General features: G+C 37.7%; 1 pseudogene; it reads left to right on the top strand.

Annotated features, from left to right (window-relative positions):
- The first annotated feature begins 3,851 nt into the window (after positions 1–3,851).
- The window catches only part of LOC102860224, an 11,947-nt pseudogene continuing 5,174 nt past the window's right edge, over positions 3,852–10,624 (top strand).

Below are 10,624 nucleotides of genomic sequence, written 5' to 3'. Positions count from 1 at the left end.
AGAAGATTAGAAAGAATATTCCAGTCACAAGGACTCATATAAACATTGTTTCTGAGATGGGAAGGAATAAAATTTTGGCAGACTGGAAGTTTGAAGGAGTTGGCAGTTAAACATAGAGAACTAGACGACAAGACTGATAAGATGACTCTGGGTAGTCATCAGAGCCCAGGTTAGGAGTTTAGAAGCTGATGGAAAGTTTCGTGGAGAACCACAATAGAATATTATTTCTAGTTCACAAAATTATTCTGATAGCTATTTGAAGGACATGTTCACAGGGTAGTGGGAAAGTGTTGTAGTAACCAAGATGTGTGGAAACTGTGCTCCATATTCGGATGTTGCCCGTGTAATGGGAGACAAGCAGATGGATTGAAATCCCTTCCAAGTGATGGTATTATTTAATAAGAGGGGTGATGAGATTACTTACGAAGACTATAGATGATCACGAGAATAGAGCACCAAAATAGAATACTCAAAAATTAAAATACACATGTATCTCACTATATAATGCATCTAAAGCACCTATAAATACTTAGATATATTCCTGAATTTTCCTTAAGGTCCACCTATGTGAATTATTAAATTAGTTTCTAATTAAGTGCATTTTCATTCGTTTAAAATTAAAGATATTTATAGCAAATATCTGAAAGATTATTTAAATAAGTATTTTCCTCTGTGCAAAAATAACTTTAGGGAGTTGACAAAGAATTATTCTGGAGATAGAACATTCTTGTTCAAACTGCATGTTAGGTTAAAGTCAGCATCAATGGGATAGTAGGGAAAAGAGAAATGGCCAGAAATTGAAAAATTAAAATAACAGAGAATGCTCTCAGACTCAAAAAGTATTTTCCCTTTCTATGTTGTTATTGAGATCTCTCTCTCTCTCACACACACACACACAGACACACACACATTTATAGCTTGCTCCATACAACAGTTAATCTTTGCACCAGCAGTCAGGAGAGCAAAAGATTCATTTCATTAGGTAAAACTATTAGGAAACTTTCTAGAGTTCTGAGAAGCAACTTAGAAGAACAGTCTAGAGACTAAGGTACACCTGATTCAGGCCATGGTCTTCACAATTACTTGCTATATATCAGAGACCTGGATAATGACTAAGGATGACAGAAGAATTGATACCTTTGAGTTGTGGTGTTGAAGAAGAGTCTTGAACATACCATGGACCACCAAGAAACCAAATAGGTCTGTCTTGGAGAGGGTGAAACCAAATTTCCCTTTGAAGTCTAGGATTTTGACGCTCTGTCTCACAGAGGCAGGATGGATCAATCCTTAGAGAAGGACATCATGCTCGGAAGGGTGGAGGAACAGTGCAAGAGAGGGGGACTCTGGAAGAGATGGATTGATACAGTAACTGTGCAATGGAGGTTGGGGTGTTGGCATTAGTGAGACTGTCTCAGGATAAGGAAGGGTTCAGAGCTGTTGGACATATACATCATATGTACATATACATGTACATATACATGCTGTCACTATACATCACAGGTAACTCAATGGCACATAAAACAATAACATACTATGACAAATTGTTTCATTACCTATGTAAAGGCATTTTTGACTGTGTGGATCACAACAAATTGTGGCTAACCTTGAGGGAAATGGGAACCCAGAACACTTGATTGTGCTTATGCGAAACCTATACTTGGACCAAGAAGCAGTCCTCAGAACAGAGCAGGGGAACACTGCATGGTTCAAAATCAGGAAAGGTTTGGAAGCAGGAATGGTATATAAGTGTGTGTGTGTGTGTATAATATAAAAACCAACCAAAAACAATACCAACCAACTTCAAATACAAAGTCCCTCCCTGAGGTTTTGTGGACTCTAAATAAGAGGCATAAATAAATCAATAAATCAATCAATAAATGAATAAATAGCTAGATAGATAAAATAGATAGATAGATGATAGATAGATAAAAAACCCCTACAAAAAAAATCTCAATATAGTATGTTGTAGTTATGTGCTCTTGAGTCACTTAGTCATTGTCCAGGTCTCTGAATCATAACAAGTAATTTAGAAGACCACGGCTTGGATTAAGTGCATCTTAGTCTCTAGATGACATCGTTGTTCTTCAGCACTCTGGAGAGGTTTATGACAACAGATTTTCCCCAGTGCAATTTGTCTTTTGATTTCCTAACTGCTGGTGTTAAAAGTGTTAATTGTGGGGCTGAACCAACTGTAATTGCTAACAACCTCAATCTCTTCTCCATCTAATATGGTGCTGCCAATTTTCCCAGTGATGAGAATTTTGTCTTCTTGATGTTGAGCTTCAATCCAAATTGATGACTGCAGTTCTTAACTTTTTGCAGCAAGCCCTTCAGGCCTTCAGTTTAAGCAAACAAGGTTGTGTCATCTGTAAATTGTAGATTGTTGATGAGTCTTCCTCCAATCTTGATGCCACACTCCTCATAAAGCCCTGCTTCCTGAATCATCTGTTCTGCATACAGATTTAAAAGGTATGGAGACAAGATGCATCCCTGATGCACTCCTTTCGTGATTTTGAACCATGCAGTGTTCCCCTGCTCTGTTCTGAGGACTGCTTCTTGGTCCAAGTATAGGTTTTGCATAAGCACAATCAAGTGTTCTGGGTTCCCATTTTCCTCAAGGTTAGCCACAATTTGTTGTGATCCACACAGTCAAAAATGCTTTTACATAGGTAATGAAACAATTTGTCAACTTAATGTTTCTCATGTGTTCTACTCAGTGACTCCCATTAAATTGAACTATGTTGAGTAATCATCATCAATACTCATTGTCAGATTTCACATCACTATAAATATAACTCAGGGCTTCCTAAAAAATGGTTTTCCTTTTCTTCCTCATATCTGTCGCTGGTAACTAATAGTAAACTTTGGTCTCTGTGTATATGCCCTCATTTAAGTAAGAGTATTTGACGTTTGAAGACTAAAGTGTGCCTGATTAAGACCATGGTCTTCTCAGTCACCTGCTAACCATTAGAGAGCTGGACAATGAATAAGAATGGTAGAAGAAGAATTGATACCTTAGAGATGTGGTGCTGGAGAAGAGTACTGCATATCCCACACACTTCCAAAAGAACAAACAGACATGTCTTGGAGAAGGTACAGCCAGAGTGCTCCTTGGAGGCAATGATGGCTAAGCTTCATCTTTCATACTTTGGACATGTAGCTAGGCAAGGCTATTTCTTGGAAAAGAACATTGTGCTTGAAAAGATGGAGGGTAAGTTAAAGAGAGGAAGACCTTCAATGAGATGGATTGACATGGTGACCTCAGCAATGGGCCAATTGTGTCAAAAATGATGAGGATTGTACAGAAGAGGGCAAGGTTCAGGTTAGCTGTTCATAGAGTCACTATGGGTCATACTTGGTTTGATGGCACCCAACAATAATACAACATTTTATACTTCTGTTAATGACTGACTTTTGTTTTTGTTATTAGGTGGTGTCAAGTCAAGCGTAACTCATTTTTCACCCTGTTAACAACTGGTCTGAACGCTGTCCTAGCTCGTGGATGGTCCTATCCCATGCAAACCTCACAATCTCTTATACACTCAAGCCCATTACTGCAATTACTGTGTCAACCCACTTGGCTCAGGATCTTTTTCTCTTTCACTGCCCCTCCACCTTCCCAACATGATGTTCCTCTCCAAAGAACAGCCTCTCCTGTCGTTGGAGAAGGACATCATGCTTGAATGGGTGGAAGGGCAGCACAGGAGAGGAAGACTTCTGATGAGATGGGTTGACGTCAGAGTCAGTAAAATTGACTCAGGATAGGGAAAGCTTCAGAGCTATTGTACATAGGGTCTCTGTGAGTCATAGGTGACTTGATGGGACATAACAACACAATAACAACAGGCAACATGGTCAAGCCTACAACTGAATCCATGCATTTCTGGGCAAGCCTGATGGATCACTGCTTTGGCTCCATAAGAAAGTAAGAACCCCTGTGGAGGAATTAATCAAAAAAGCAGAAGGCTACCCTAGCCAGATAACAAAGCCTTGGTCAAGCAACTGAGTCAAAGTACACTCTGGTCTCTGTTACTTGGATTTGCTTTCCACCAAGCCTGACATCTATGATAGAGAGGAGACCGTAAATAAAAACAAAAATCAGACTTGTTACAAACAATAGAATCAAACATTACAGCCTTATACTTTTGGTTTCCCTGTCTCTATCAATCTGTTCCATCTTTTACAGTTTCTTGTATTTTAAATCTCTTTGGAGCAACAGACAAACTTCTGGCCCCTGTTATAGACCATGGAGTGAATAACCACTAAACAAGAAAGGGGAAACATAAACACAAATGTTTCCTCACAGGCATGGGATGCAAAGTAAAATAGCTGCTGAAATCCGTTCACGATAAAAACTTTAGAGTGAATTGAAATGATGTGTAGAATAACTTGTCAAATAAAAAGAAACATGTATAAAAAGAAGAAAAAAGAAAAGCTCCTCCTAGCAACATACCCATATTGTATGTGAGATGAATTTCATTATCGTTGCCTCCAAGGAGGACTCTGTTTGCAACTCCTTCAGGACATAACTGATTTTTCTTTTGGCAGTTCAGGGGATCTTTAGCACTCTTCTCCAACAATATTGTTCAAAGCAGTCTATTCTTCTTCTGTGACCCTTTGGCATTGTCCAGCTCTTAGATGCGTAGCAATGATTAAGAAGAACATGGCCTGAATCAGGTGTACCCTACTCCTAAAACTGACATCATTACTGACCTCAATAATTTGGAGAGGTTCCTAACTGCATATGTCTCCTGATCTCCTGACTGCTGGTACCAAGTGTATTAATTATAGATTCAAGTAAGATGAAGTTATTGACAGTCCTAATTCTTTCTTTGCCTGTCAAGATACTGCCTATTGGCCAGTGGTGAGGGTTTTTTCTTGACATCGGAATGTTCCATATTGAAGGATGCAGTGTTAACATTCTGTAGCAAGTGCTTTAAGTTCTCTTCACTTTCATTAAGCAATTCTGTGTCATCCACATAATGAAGGTTATTGATGAGCCTTCATCTAATTCTGATGCCACAGTTTTCCTCATAGAATTCAGACTCTGAAAATTTGCTCAGCATACAAATTATATAGGTACAGAGAAAGGATGCAATTCTGACACACACTTTTCCTAATTTTAAACTCTGCAATATTGCCTTGCTCCGTTTACACGGTAGTCTCTTGGTCTAGCTATAGGTTTCACACGTGCTAAATTAAGTGTTCTGGGATTCCCATTCTTCTCAGTGTTAGCCATTATTTGTTATGATCCCCTTGCAATTAAATGACTTTGCATAATTAATAAAGCATAAATAGACATTCTTCTGTTTTTCTTTGCTTTAAGCCAGGACCCATTTTACATCAGCAATGATGTCATGTCCCTGGTGCCATGGCCTCTTCTAAATTCTGCTTGAATGTCTGACAGTTCTCTATGTAAAAACAGTTCTAGCTGTTTTTGAATGATACTCAGCAGTATTATGCTTTCATGTGAAATTAATGATATTATTCAATAATTTCCACATTCCACATGGATCTCTTCCACTCAGCCAGGCAGCTGTCCTCCAAATTTCCTGGCATAAACTAATGAGCATGTCTGTCATTTGAAATATTTCAATTGGAATCCTATCAATTCCTGGGGCCTTATGTTTTGCCAATGTCTTCCTTGAGGCTTAAATTTCTTCTTTATTGGCTCTTGATCATAAAATATTTCAGTGTTGGCCAATTATGTTTGGTACAGTGACTCTGTATTCCCTCCATCTTCTACTAATGTTTCTGGATCATGTGAGAGTTTGTCCAAAGTATCCCTAATTATTGCAACTCGAGGCTTGAATGCTTTTCAGCCCCATCAGCTTGAGACATGCTGAGCAAGTTCATCCCCTTTTATTCTTCAATTCTAATTCTCTGTACATTTAGTTATAGTTGTTTGCTTTGTCTTCCCAAGCTGTCCTTTGAAATCTTCTGTTAATCTTTTTATTTTGGCTTCCTGATGCTTCAGCGCATTTTTCAGGTCTCTCCTAAAATCCATTTTCATTTTTTCTTTTTCCTACTTTTTAAATTTTCCCCCTCTTATGTCTTTTTTAGTGATATTTTGCTCTCTTGGTGGCTGACATCCTTGATCTCATCTGGTCTTTGACCACTGGTGTTCAATGCTTCAAACCTATACTTAAAACAATGTTTAAATTCAAGTGGGAGAGATCATATTTTGGTTCTTGTTGACTTGGTTTAATTTTCTTCAGCCAAATTTGAATTTACACATGAGTAATTGATGGTCTGTGCCACAGTCAGCAACTAGCCTGGTTTTGACTGCTGATATTAAGATTCTCCAATGAATTCTTCCACAGATATAGTAAGTTTGATTCCTATGAGCAAGAAATACAATTTCTTCTTGGAGGCTAGGATTTTGAAGCTTCATCTCATATCCTTTTGGCACATGGCCAGAAGGGACCAATCCTTGGAGAAGGATATCAAGCTTGGAAGAGTGGACAGACAGCGTAGGAAAGGAAGACCTCGGATGAGATAGATTAATACAATGACTGGGGCAATCAGAGTAGGTGTGTCAGAGTCAGTGAGACAGACTCAGGACAGGGTAGGCTTCAGAGCTAATGTACGTATGGTTGCTCTGTGTTGCTGGTGACTTGATGGCACATAACAATAATAATAATACAGTCCAAGTGGTGAGGTGCATCTGGTAAAGTTACCGTTTGTGTTTTTTAAAAAAGACATTTGCTATGAAGAAATCATTGCATTTTCAAAAGTCAATCATCCTATAGTTTCATTTTTGTCACCAAGTCCATACCTTCCAACTACCCTTCCTTTTCCACTATTTCCAACTTTTGCATTCCAATCACCAGTTTTCATTAAAACATCTTGATTGCATTTTTGCTTGTAAAATTTTATAAAGATCCTCATTTCTCCTCTTTGGCTTTAGCAGTTGGTTTATGTATTTGAATAATAGTCCTATTAATAAGTTTTTCTTATATGTGCATGGATAATATCACTCACCACATTGTGCTTCGGTATAGAACTTGAAATTGCCTTTTAAAAAATTTTTTTATATAGGTTTGCTTACAAAGTTTGTGTACCTTGTGTTTCACACTATTCTTCATTCACATGATATTTCATAGGAAATTGCCTTTTTAACTACGGATACAGCACCATTCTTACTCTATTTTTCACTCCCAGAGTAGTGTACTACGTGATTTGGCGTTAGTGAGATGAGACAGACTATGATATTAGTGACTATGATAGTAAGTCGCTAATGCTAGTCAGTCTCATCTTACTAATGCCAAAACTGGTGATGTTCCATTTCATTTTTCACAACATCTAGTTTTCTGACATTTATACTCCTTATATTCCATGCTCCAACTATTAAAAGATATTTGCAGCTGTTTCTCCTTATTTTGATTCACTACCAGTCTGAGTTCTACCCCTAATACTATATTCACATTCCTCTACTGTTCATAGGGTTTTCATAGGCCTGTTATTTCAGCCACAAGAAATTTGAGCAAAGCTTGGCAGAAGTCAGAGGGTTGACTGACTTTACTCATAATATTTTCTAGGGTCACCTATGTTACAGTGTGTATCAGGACTTCATGTGTTTTTTAACAGGAGCCTTGAAGCCAAGAGCTGTAGTGATGGCCCAGATACCACAATACTGCCTCCAGCAAGACACAGCCCAAAACCTAGCAGCTCAGGAGTTTGAGAGAGGACCCCAGCCACTACTGTGCTCAATTGCAGCCTCATAAGAGTCTAAGAGGGCCACCCTGTGTCATGATATTTGTAAGCCTGGTTGTTTTTATAGTTTGCTCTTAGGGGTGCAATACCTCTCTATGGGCATGTTGGAGTAATGGTTTGCATGTTGCTACCTGTTTTATAATGTAGGTGGGTATATTCTTTCATGTTTATGGTTTGCTCCTGTGGGTACAGCACTAGCCTGTCAGTTTGGTGTACCAGGATAATCTGGCGTTTTTATTGCTAGCAGCATCATCCATGATGGACTTGTTTCCATGGAGCCTCTAGATTAAAACAGACTAGAAAGTAGGACTGGCTATCCACTTCTGAAATACTAGGCTTCTGAAAACCTTGTGAACAATAGAGGAGCAAGGTTAGATATAGTACTGGAATTAGAGTCTAGATTGGAAACCACTCAAAAGAAGGAGAAATACTAATAAACACCCAATAACAGTTGAAACATAGAATGTCCAAAGTATGAACCTAGGAAAAACTAAAATTTGTTAAAAATGAAATGAATTGTGTAAAAACTGATATACTAATGAGCTGTGATGGACTGGAATTTGCCACTTTGAATCAGACAGTAATGTGATCTTTTATGCCAGAAATGAAAAAATTGAAAAAGAATGGTGTTGCATTCATAGTCAAAAGACCATTTCAACATCTATCCTGAAGTACAATTCAGTGAGTGATGGTATATACTACACAGTCTAAAGTTGACCAAATATTCAATAAAACTGCATTAACAAAACTTGGCAAATGGAATCTCCATTTTTTGTTGGTTTTGTTTCTTCATATTTTTGTCCTTTTGTTAATTGTGTATCTAAATATTGTCTCAGCTAACTCTTACAAGTGTCTACCCTCTATTTCAAATAACTTATGAGTATCAGATTTTTCAGTGCAATGAAATAATAAAATTATTAAGGAAAAAAAGGCAACTGGAATGTAAAAGTTGGAAAAAAAGAATGGTAATTAGAGATTATTAATTCTGTGACAGAAAAGAGTTTGGAGAATGAATGATTGAATTCTGCATAATTATAAATACCGTTTGGGAAAACACAAACAGCAGCTATTCACTTTACTTCGCCTCATGGACAGCACAGGAATTAGTTTGACTACATCTGTGGAATCATTCAAAAAGCTCAATATTGGCAATGAAAGTCAGGTTGAATGCTGACTGTGGAAGTTCAAACTGAAGTTGAAGGAAATGATAACAAGCAACAAGAACCAAAGTATGACCTTGAGTCTATCTCATCTTAATTTAAAACCAAGCATTGAACCCTAACAATTGAAGACTAGATGAGTTGTGGCATGGCATCATAGTTATTATACATGAAGAAAGCTAAAGGTCGCTGGAAAGACAGAGGAGAAAGAGACGACTAAAAGGAATGTTGAAAAAGAGTGAAAATTGTACTAGAATGTCAAGAAGCCTAAACAAAGGGAAGAAATGCTGAAGAAAAAGAATTGGGAAGAAGATGGGATCAGAGGGGTGAGCATGGGCAGGGGGAAATTCATGACTTGTTCAATTTGGTGGGTTGAGGGAGGGGGTAAATTAAATTGGAATGATCTGGCAGGAATCTGAAAAGACTGGGTTATGGTGGGCACAGTTCAATGGTGATTAATTTTCTAAAACACAGTATATGGGAATGATTGTGTGAAACACAATGTGAATGAAGGAAAGTGTGCAACACAGTGCACATGAATTTTGCTTACAAATCAACATAAAATAACTGTTTTTAAAAAGTGAGATGTACCCCAGCCCCCACCTTCCCCAAAATAAGCAGAATATTTCAAAGAGCAGCTTGAAAAGGCAAAACAATGTACTCTAACAAAATGTGCAAAGAACTAGAGTTAGACAATAAAAATAGAAGCACTCAATCAACATTTCTCAAGCTGAAATAACAGCAAAACAAATTCAAGCCGTGAGCTGCAATACTGAAAAGGATAATAAGGACAAAATTCTAAGTGAACCAGGAAGCACAAAAGAAGATGGAGGGAATACAAAGGGTCACTGCACTAAGAAGAATTGGCAAACACAGAACCATTTCAGGAACTAGCAATTGGTCAGGAATTGATGGTGTTGAAGGAAGAAATTCAAGAAATTCAAGCTTCTCTGAAGGCATTAGCAGAAAAATAAAGCCCCAGGAATTGATGGGATAAAAATTGCCGTTTCAACAAACAGATGCAACCTTGAATGTGCTCATCAGTTTGTGTCAGGAAATTTAGAAAATAACTACCTGGCCAACTGACTGGAAGTGATTAATATTTGTTCTCATTCCTTAAAAAAGAGCAATCCAAAAGAATGTGATAGTATCAAACAATATCACCAATATCATATGCAAGTAAAATTTTACTGAAGATTATAGAAAAACAGAGTATTGACAGAGACTGTCAAAAGTTCAAGCTGGATTCAGAAAAGGCATCTGACATTGTTGATGTCAGATGGTTCTTGGCTGAAATCAGAGAATAAAAGAAGGATGTCTACTTGTATTTTATTGACTGTGCAAAGACATTTGACTGTGGAGCACAACAAATTATGTGACATCTATTCTAGACCAAGAGGCAGTTGTGCAAACAGAGCAAGGGAACACTGTAAGGTTTAAAATCAAGAAAAGTGTGTGCCAGCATTATAGCCTTTCTCCATTTTTATTCAATCTGTGTACTGAGCAAATCATTGAGAAACTGGACTTTATGAAGAAGAATGTGGCTTCAGGATCAGAGGAAGACTTATAAAAACCTAGCATTATGTAGATGACAAACCTGCTTGCTGAAGTGAAGAGGACATGAAGCACAGCAAAAGATTAAGACTGACCCCTTTAATATTGATTGCTTCTCCACATCAAGAAAACAAAAATCCTTACCACTGTGTCAATAGACAATATCATGATTGTTGTTGTTGTTATGTGCCGTC

Source organism: Elephantulus edwardii, unplaced genomic scaffold (assembly GCF_000299155.1).
Source record: "Elephantulus edwardii isolate Elephantulus edwardi_28Jun2011 unplaced genomic scaffold, EleEdw1.0 scaffold00060, whole genome shotgun sequence".
Taxonomy (NCBI): Eukaryota; Metazoa; Chordata; class Mammalia; order Macroscelidea; family Macroscelididae; genus Elephantulus; species Elephantulus edwardii.
The sequence above is the reverse complement of the archived record's forward strand: the minus strand, read 5'-3'. Positions and strand labels throughout refer to the sequence as shown.